General features: G+C 47.2%; 1 protein-coding gene across 3 annotated transcripts in view; it reads right to left on the reverse strand.

Annotated features, from left to right (window-relative positions):
- HIPK1 (homeodomain interacting protein kinase 1) overlaps window positions 1–9,879 on the reverse strand; it is a 46,384-nt gene extending 36,505 nt beyond the window's left edge. For 2 of the 3 annotated variants that reach the window (XM_080649166.1, XM_080649164.1), the window contains exon 1: window positions 9,357–9,525. The gene's annotated coding sequence lies outside the window, so the exon portion shown is untranslated. Of the gene's footprint in view, window positions 1–9,356; window positions 9,526–9,755 lie in introns of those variants that run through there. The other variant, XM_080649165.1, reaches the window with a different exon arrangement.
- Window positions 9,880–10,275: the final 396 nt, after the last annotated feature.

Here is a 10,275-nt window from a genome sequence, read left to right on the forward strand (position 1 = left end):
AGGCAAAAATCAGGGAGACAATGAGTCTGTTTCTTCATCTATAAAATACTGGCAGCAATATCTACCTGGTGGGGTTATTGTGAGAATCTAAAGGTTTAATACATGTAATAGTGCCTGGTACCCACTATTATTACCCTGACTCATCCTCTCCCTTATCCCCCACATCTAATCTAGAACCAAATCTTCCATTCTACCTCCCAAGTGTATCTCAAATCGGCCGTTTTTCTCTACCCCTGTTGGAACTATTCTAGTTCACTGGAACTTCCAGTAGCCTCCAAACTAATCTTGAAACTTGAATGGGGAGGGATGGGGGGAAGGGGGTGGATTGGGAGGGAGTCCTATGCAAATTGAAAGACTGCTCTTTCTTTTTTGAGAAAGAAAGTCATCAGGATGATGCAAAGTCTTATCTCTCCTCCTGCCTCCCAGGTTTCCACTGCTTTGGGGATAAAGTCCAAAATCCTCAACCTGCCCTAAAGCTCTCCAAAACTCCGGCTGCTGTGACTTCCACAATCTTCCCACCTTGATTCCTCCACTCCAGCCATACCACCCTTCTTTCAGTTTCCAGAAGGCTAATTCATCATAGATTCCCTGCTGGGAAAACTGTTCACACACACACACACACACACACACACACACACACACACACACACTCCTCCCGCGACAATCACCATCACCACTCCCCCACCCCATACCATAAACTCCCATAGCACCCTGTTCCTCCCTTATAACTTGAAATTATTTACTACATTCCCAGCTACAGTGTAAGTTCCATGAGGGCAGGTACCATAACTGTCCTGTGCGTTGCTTATATTGCCAGAACCTACCACAGACTCTGGCAGTTGACAGACACTCAGTATTTGTTGGGTGATGCGGCCTCTGCCTACCAAAGGCATAGCTACTCCCTACCATTCATATTAAACTGCAGGATCGTCGATGCTTGTTTTGTTTGTTTTGTTTGTTAATGTCCCTCCGTTTCAGTTGTGCAGCCCTAGAAAAATGGGTGAAGTCTCCACTCCAGTACACACCATATGATTTTACTAGTCATAAGAGAATAAACACGCACAACTAGAAAGGAAGGAAGTGTGACAAAGGATGTTACAGAACATAAAAAAGCAGTGTGTACATTTCTTCATGCCTGAATGCAACTGAAAACCATCTGCACTGGACAAGACAGCTGGAACGAACAAACCCCCAGCCTTCAGTTTCTAAAATGTGGTCTGGATCTACTTCAAACAAGAGTTTCCATAATTTATATGAATCTTGAAGAGAAAAAAAGTGTAAATTAAAGGCTAGAGTCAGTGCAATTTAACTCCAAGGCTATAAATTTACAAATCAACTTGTTCTACCTATATCGCTGACATAAAACCAAATTATAGTAACAGAAAAATCTGTACTAGTGCCTTTACAAAATGTACCTACTAAAATATATGCAAAAACATTTGTCATCATAAAATTGAGCAAGAAATGGAGAAAATTGCCCTAGCCGGTTTGGCTCAGTGGCTAGAGCGTCGGCCTGCGGATTGAAGGGTTCCGGTTCAATTCCGGCCAAGGGCATGTGCCCGGGTTGTGGGCTCGATCCCCAGTAGGGGGCGTGCAGGAGGCAGCCCATCAATGATTCTCTCTCATCATTGATGTTTCTATCTCTCCCTCTCCCTTCCTCTTTGAAATCAATAAAGAAATATATCATAAAAAAAAGACATGGAGAAAATTTGAGAAATCTGCTTTTCATTGTATATCTGTTGAGCTACTAAAAGAATTTAGTAAAAGAATTAGAATACAGCCAAAACCGGTTTGGCTCAGTGGATAGAGCGTCGGCCTGCGGACTGAAGGGTCCCGGGTTCGATTCCGGTCAAGGGCATGTACCTTGGTTGCGGGCACATCCCCAGTGGGAGGTGTGCAGGAGGCAGCTGATCGATGTCTCTCTCTCATCGATGTTTCTAGCTCTCTATCCCTCTCCCTTCCTCTCTGTAAAATATCAATAAAATATATTTAAAAAAAAAAAAAGAATTAGAATACACAGTTTGCAATTTGTAGCTATGTCTAGGAATATGAGGCCTTAAAATAATACTGAAAAGAATTCATAAAATGTAATAGCAAATACTTAAGAGCGTGTTCATAACTAGATACTTTTAAAAGATATTGCATTCACCGGAGTAATGTTACTGACCACTCTGCACCCAATAATCAAAATAGCAGATACGGATGGCTTCCATCTTCATATTCAGCACTGAAAAAGGCACAAGTTCTAGAAAGTGTTTCGGAAAGTTCAAGTACATAAATGAATATAATTCTTCCTCAGTGAGACAAATTTAAGTTCCCTCACAGGAAATGAACAACCAGAATTTCACAGGCCTTCCCCACAGCCAGGGTGGACCGTACGCTTACGTCAGTATCGTGGCACCAGGACTTACAGTGTGGCTGAGACTCATGCTGACCTCAACAAGCACCAGAAGAGAAGAAAAGACAGAACCAAAGATGCCTACAAAAATCAACACTCTTATTTATGGAACACTCTGAAATTCAGCTAAAAACAGCCATTTGTAGACACAGGATAAAGGTACCATGTTCCATGAAATTTGCCTTTGCAAATGGGCAGGCAATTTTCTACCTAGGCTGAGACCTCCCAGACAAAAACATGGAACAGACTGCACATTGTGGGAAACTTACCGTGTGTCAGCCGACTCTGTTAAGGAAATTACAGCTGACCCCTGAACAATGCAGGGGCTAAGGGCACTGACCCCCTGCACAGTTGAAAACCCTCCAAAACTTAACTACAGTACAAATATTTTCAATTCACATGAGAACAGCTCCCAATAAACTAGAAGTTATTTCTCTGACTTCCTGAAAATGTGGCACTTGGACTCCAGCAATCAACTAGTCTTCATTTCGAACCTGACTTTTCAAGGATTTAACCATCTAAACATAATGACAAACTTGCCCACTGCATCAATCCCCAACTAGAACGAAAAGGCAAAAAGCTACTGGTACTTGTACTTACTACTAAAAAGAGAAGTGAGTCTTGCTAGAATCCAAGGCTTTCAGGAAAAGGAAAATTACCCCACTCCCTGCAATGGTCACATCTACCCAACATTTGCTGGGTGCCCCACACTAAGGTCACTTCATATGGATAATCCTATATAATAAAGAGCTAATATGCTAATTAGACTGGACAACAGAAGGACCGTCCAGACAACCATCCGGACGAAGCCGGAGCTGCGAGGGCCGGCCGAGGCTGTGAGGGGCTGCGAGGGCTGAGCCCCTTGCATGAATTTCGTGCATCGGGCCTCTAGTCTTACTATAAAGAATTAAGCCCTAGCCGGTTCGGCTCAGTGGATAGACTACCAGTCTGCGGACTGAAGGGCCCCAGGTTCAATTCCGGTCAAGGGCACATGCAGGGTTGCGGGTTCAGTCCCCAGAAGGGGGCATGCAGGAGGCAGCCAATCAATGATTCTCATCATTGATGTTTCTATCTCTCCCTCCCTTTCCCTTCCTCTCTGAAATCAATAAAAATATTTTTTTAAAAATTCAAATATCATAACTAGGAATAGAACAACTGGGTATGACAACCAAGGTATTATTTTGCCTTTAGTCTTCAGTAACTTCCATCTCTTCCCTGACACACCAATAACAAATTCCTACTGCTTTCGCTTAGTGTCATCTTTGCCTCTTTGGTATAATTTAACACTTGGTGACCTAAATAACCTAAAATCAGTACTGTATATTGTTTCTTCCTCCAGCACTGGTCCTCAGCTGACATGTACACAGATGTACATATTCTTCAGCACACGATATATAAAGAGTATCACATCGTTAGAGTAGGTAAACAAGAATACATGTTCTGTAAAAATAAAGCAAGACAAGTTTGACAAGAAACCTCTTTCACTGGAACACCATCTCTCTACTCCACCCTTTTTTCTCTACCCCTACTGCACAATTCAGCAGTCTAACCTGTCTCCCCCAGTCTGAACTCTCAAAGCCCCCTTTTTATGCCTCCTTCTCCCAACTCACTCTTCACCTTACAAAAATGCATATCTGTCCCCCACTTAAAACCTTCAAATAAAAGCCCAAAGCCTCTAGCTGGGATCTCCAGGCCTTGTGAGATCGGGACCCTGATTAGTTTTGTAGCCTCGTTTCTCCACCCTTTCCCCAGGTTCTCTCTTCCGGAAGCACCACACTTCTGTGTTCCTAGCGTAGGCCTTGCCTTCTGCTGCCCTAGTTCCTTCACTCCTCATGTCCCCTCTCTGAACTTCATCTTCCCCTTAGCCTCCTTTTTTTCTAACTCCTACTGATCCTTTTCCTCTCCCCTCACAGCTCACTTTTTCAGGGTGGCACAGGCTGTTGGTTGGAATCGAAGCCTCCTTTCTCCTTCATCCCAGGCTAGACTATGGTTCCCAGTCCCTCTCTCTAATAGGAAGTGATGTGTTGTGGGGAGGCTTTCGTGTTCCTTTCCCTCTCCACCAGCAGGAACTCATGAAGATCCAGCTTCTACCGTGAACCCACACCCAAGGATGGCAGAGCAACAAGATGGAGAGAACCTGGGTCCCTGAATGGTCATGTGGAGCGGAGCCACCTCCCCACCAGGAATGATCACTGCAACTTGGAACATTCAGGCTGCTACATGAGAGAAAAACTATTTTCCTCCAGCTAGGATGTTGTTTAGGCAACCTTATGCTGACACACATACTCAGGAAAGCCTTCCCCAGCCCACTGCATACGAGGTTGGGTTTGCTGGTAAAGGCTCCCATAGCATCCTCCACTACTACATACGACACGTGTACTTATTTCATTTACTAACAAACATGTCTATCTGCCTGGCACTGTTCTAGCCACTGGGGATGAGGTGTTTCAGATGGATAAGATCCCTTATCTCCTGGAGTCTACTTTCTATTGAGGAGACAGACACACACACACACACACACACACACACAATAGCAGCTAGTGATAAATGTTATAATGAAAACAAAACACAATGGCATGATAGTGAGGGTGCAAGAAGGAGAGATACCCTGGATTTGGTACCTGACAGACAAGAAGGTGCCATTGAAAGTGAAAAAGAATAGTTAGTGCCAAGACATATTCTTGGCCTCTTTGAAGAAGAGACCAGTATGGATGGAATGGAACAAGAGAGAAAACAGTAGAAATAGGCCCCAAAGAGGAGACGAGGGCTAGTGACTTGTGGGCCGCTCTGGATTTTATTCTAAATATGACTGTTTGTAATTATTTATTTAAAAGTTGACTTCTAAACTGCAAGTGTCATGGGCAAATCTCAACAGAAGAGTAAGTGCCCCCCTTTTTTTTAATCATCAGCATCTACCACAATGGTTGGCACCTGTGTATGTGTCAAATGTTTGCTAGAATCAATGACTACAGAGAGATCACGTTACTTCTCCATATATATATATATAAACGTAAGATTTCAGAAGTCATTTTGACTAAATTAGAGAAATACATGATGAAAAATAGAAATTATAGTCTCGTGTCTATAAGAAAAAAAAATTATATATATATATATATATATATATATATATATATATATATGTAATTAGTTTTCTAAATATAGTGATATTGAAGGAAAAAATAAGCTTGAAACCCTAAGGACATCATTTGAATCAAAGCTCCCCACCCCCTTTCCTGTAGCACTTCCTTCATATGGAACCGTGTGAAACAAGCCAGTTCCCCAACCAGTACACAAAAATAGGGTGTGAAATAGGTGCTGTCAGCTGACAGCTCTATATAATTTCCAGCCACTTAAACCAATTTTGTAATCTTTTGGTAAACTGGCTGACGGGGCTTTCCTTGCAGGTAGGATATTGTTCCCTAAATTCCAATAGCTCTCTTAGATTTGGGAAGACGAATCTATAGTAACAGAAAAAAAAGAAAGAAAGCAGGTGCTTTTTGTGTTTGGTAAAAAGGTGCTATCTCAGTACGTGCACAGGACAGGCTACAGGCCTGTCCGGTTTAAAGTAAAGAAAACGGTGTCTCGAGGAGTTTCCAGCATAAGGAGAATGTCAAACTAAAGCATAGCTCAACTGAAACAGACACTAAAAGGGGACCCTGTTTAGATCAGCAGGCAAAGGCCTAAGGAAAACAGGACCTACGCAAGGTAACAACCGTTTGGCCGATGGGAGGTGGAAAGAGCTCTTTCAGATGAATGAGATAACTATTGCCAGTATGCCAGGGGACGTGGAAAAATGAAAAACTGTTTAGAGTAAGGAGAAAAACCTGAATTAAAAAAATGTATTGGAGCCAAAACCGGTTTGGCTCAGTGGATGGAGCGTCGGCCTGCGGACTGAAAGGTCCTGGGTTCGATTCCGGTCAAGGGCATGTACCTTGGTTGCGGGCACATCCTCAGTGGGAGGTGTGCAGGAGGCAGCTGATCGATGTTTCTCTCTCATCGATGTTTCTAGCTCTCTATCCCTCTCCCTTCCTCTCTGTGAAATATCAATAAAATACATATTTAAAAAAAAATAAAAAATAAAAAAGTTCACCTGGACTCGTGTGGTGAAATTTTAAAAAAATGTATTGGATTGGAGAAGACACTGGCAAAAAAAAAAAAAAAAAAGTACAGGGATTCTTTCAGCTAAAACAGACCTTATATGCTTTCTAAAACTCCCTGATTTCAAGATGAGAAAAAGGAGTCCCAAGCAAGCTCTCGTTTTACAGAGTTAATGAGTAGTGAGGCTGGCAAAGAACTCAGGCCTTGTGATTCTTTTCCCTTAAGCTCTCTGGGAAAGCAATGTACCAGGTGTCCTTAAAGAATCCAGAAGAAACACACATAACTTTCCCTGCCTCCCAAGAGCTTAGAATGTTGATGTGATGATAGGACACACCAAAAAGAAAGAGAAAAATATAAAAACAGGATGTAAATTTCTTTGAGTGCCAAATTATGCTCTACAAAAATACATTAGGCCTTTAGAGAGCTGAAAGATTCAGAACAGAAAAGGAATCAGAAGCAAATCAGTGACTGTTGAAGTGATACTTGAAGGAAAACGATTTTGATGACTTGTGTTCAGAATAACATGAAATGTAAGGGAAGACACTAGGGAGGGCCCAGCCTGGGTGGCTCACTGGTTGAGCGCTGACCTGTGTATGAACCAGGAGGTCATGGTTCAATTCCCAATCAGGACAGATGCCTGGGTTTGGGGCTCAATCCCCAGTATGGGGCATGCAAGAGGCAGCCAGTCAATGATTTTATCTCATCACTGATGTTTCTATCTCTCTCTCCCACTCCCTTCCTCTCTGAAATCAATAAAAATAAAAATAATAATAAAAAAGAAACTGGGGAGGAATTAATAACTGTAACTTTTTAAAAACTAACAAAAACAAATAATGGATACTTTATACAGTTGTGAAAATGAAAATAAAAGGGCCGATCAGGAAGTTCATGTCTACAATTTACTTCAAATTACAAAAGGACCAGTTACAATATATAACTAACAAGTTGCACAAGTTCCAAGTGTCACAAGTTTACAAGGCAGGGTTGGCTGCCTGGTTTCTACCAACACAACCAACGGAGCTGTGCTTATGAAAACAAAACCACAGGAGGGAAGAATTCTATTTTCCTGAGAACTGTGAATTTTGAGATTATCCTTTTTTCTTTTAGAAGGGAGTTCTGGTTTGGTTTTAAATCTCAAGTTGCCAATCAATTTGCTCTGCAATCCATAAAACTACAATGTCCAAAGTCAGGATAAACTATTCGCGAACATGTCACCAGCAAAAGTCCTTTCACCAACCAGAGCCAGTGTATTTACAACATCTTATTCACCATTTTAATCATCAGATGCTTTACTGGCTTGGCTGCCTTCTGTTCCAACCACAAGTTGAAGGGTGAACCCTTTTTGTTCCTTCATATCTTTCAGTCAATGACAGCCTTCCTCATACCAGTATTATAGCACAGAACCCTGAGATAATTACATGTAAATACCCAAACTCACTCGCTGAATAACAACTGTTGGGTAAAGTGACTTGCTAGATTTTTTAAAATCTTTTACAGAAAGCTTTAGACTTCTTTGTGAAAAAAAAAAAAAACTGATAATGATTTGCATCCTCTGTAATCTTTAAAAAAAACCACACACACACACACACACACACACACAAAACTGCAGACCAAGAATCAAAAATAGCTTTGCACAAACAAGAGCAAAATTGCAGGTTTTGCTGAGGGCATCAGCCACTTAATTTAACCCCACTTCATGGGGAGCAGGAAGCCACACGGCTGTTTTCATCAGAGTTACTAGGAAACAAACAAGATAAAGGACCTATTGGGCAGAAAAGGCTACAGTGGAAATGAATATTTGGATGCAATTACTGAAAATTCCCGAAAGCAAGCATCTAGGGCTGCCTCAAAACGAGTGCATCCACCGCTTGAGTCGGTGGTTTAAGCCGGGGAGAGACCTAGCGGAGCCTGGGGTGGTTTCCCCCTCTCCAGCCCCTGCTCCCCTCCCCGACCTGAGCAGGAAAGAAAGCGCGCCCGGCACAGACGCAGGCCCGGGCTCGGGATTGTCACCACAAACCCGAGGGCAGACAGCGCTCCCGGCGACCGAGCTCCAGGTCGTGGTTGCTAGGAACAAAAAGGGCCTCTTTCCCACAGAGCCGGGTGAAGAGCGAGGGCCTTACCCGGGAGTTTGGGTTGTTTCCTCACCCTTTTAAAAAAAAAAAATTTTTTTTTTCTTAAACGAAAGCTTTGGGAAAGTGACAGCAGACAGCAAAAGTTTCCCTCGGAGCCAGACCTCCCGATCTGCCTCGCACAGATACGTACACTCGGTGGGCCGGTCCCACGCCGCCTCCCCGTCATTACAAAATGACAAACTTAACGATTAAACACCGTCAGGATGGAACAGCACCGGCGGAGAGGAGAGGAAGGCGCCCACACCCACCCCGCCGCCACCGATCCTTCCAGACCCCGGTCCCAGGTCCCAACACAGCACAAACGACCCACCGCCGCGGCGACCGGCGGGGCCGTGAAATACACACGCACCAGCCACTCAGCTGGGCACCCGCCACGGCAGCCGCGGAGAAACCGGCCGGGAGGAGACGCCAGGCGGCCCCCTGTCATTTGAGGACAACAACACGCCCAGGAAAGAAGTGGCAGGAGGCAGGGGGAGTTGCCCGAAAACGAGCCCGGAGCCTCCCCGCTTTCCTGGGGACGCAATCCCCTCCGCGGCCGAGAGCGGTCGGGCCGCAGGACCTCGATCCCGATCCCGATCCCGGGTGTGTGGTGGGGGGGGGGGATCCCCGAGAGAGGCGTCCCCCACAGGCCGGGCGCCCCGGACAGCCCGCGGCCCGCCCGGTGCCCCTCGGGGAGCCGATCAGAGGGCGCTCCCGGCCCAGGACCCCTCCCGCCCGCGCCGACTCACCGCCGGTGTGTCTGGTTCTCAGCCGCGAGCTGGGGCTGCCGTGAGGAGGCGGCGGAGGAGACAGGATCCGGGGCCCCGCCGCCGGGTCATCATACCCCCCGCGCGCGCCAGCCCGGGCCCCGGCCCCCGCCCCCCGGAGCCGTCCCCGCACCCGTCCCGCGGGGGGAGCTCCCACAGCCCCCCGCTCGCCCCGCCACCCGGGCCCTGGCCGCCGTCGCTGCCGCCTCAGCCCCGCGCGATTCCGCCTGGGCCTCCCGCAGCCGTCCGGGGCCACCGCCGGGCCCCTCGCTCCGCAGCCGCCGCTGTCGCCAGACCCGACGAGCCGAGCGCCGAGCGGCCGCCCATCCGGCCGGCCCCGCCCCGCGGGAACTCCGCACCCGCCGGCGCCATGACACCTACTGAGGCGGAAGTGCCGGGAGCCGGCGGACCCGAACTGCCTTAGGGCACCGGCGCGGGGGGCCGCCGCGGGCCCCCGCGGGGGCCTCCGTGGGGAGCCAGCGTGGATCGCGGGCGGGTGCCGGGCTCCCCGCCCCTCCCGCACCGACCCCGCGATGATCTAAAGGTGCCTGGTGGCGGGATGGGGTCCAGCTGGAGAATCTCAGCCCAGCAAGTGTGACATCACCGCGGGCTGGTGTGACACCCCCAGAAATTGGGCCCCGCGCGCGGGGAGGCGGGGCCCACCCGGGCAGCCCCCCTGCTGGGGAGGAAGTACCTCCGCTAGGGCTTCAAGGTTTCGTTGCCACCTGCAGAGGGACACCGTGCAAGGTACACCGAGCGCCCGCAGGGGGCTCCCCCAGGGCCGCCTGGGGAGCCTGTGTGTGCATGAGGCGGCGAGAAAGAATAGCTGTGCTCTGAACCAGCTCCGCAAGACGTGCAGCGAGCGGAGCTGTACCCTCATTTTCTTGCCTCCACCGGGGAG

This window comes from Plecotus auritus (assembly GCF_963455305.1).
Source record: "Plecotus auritus genome assembly, chromosome: 12".
Lineage (NCBI taxonomy): Eukaryota > Metazoa > Chordata > Mammalia > Chiroptera > Vespertilionidae > Plecotus > Plecotus auritus.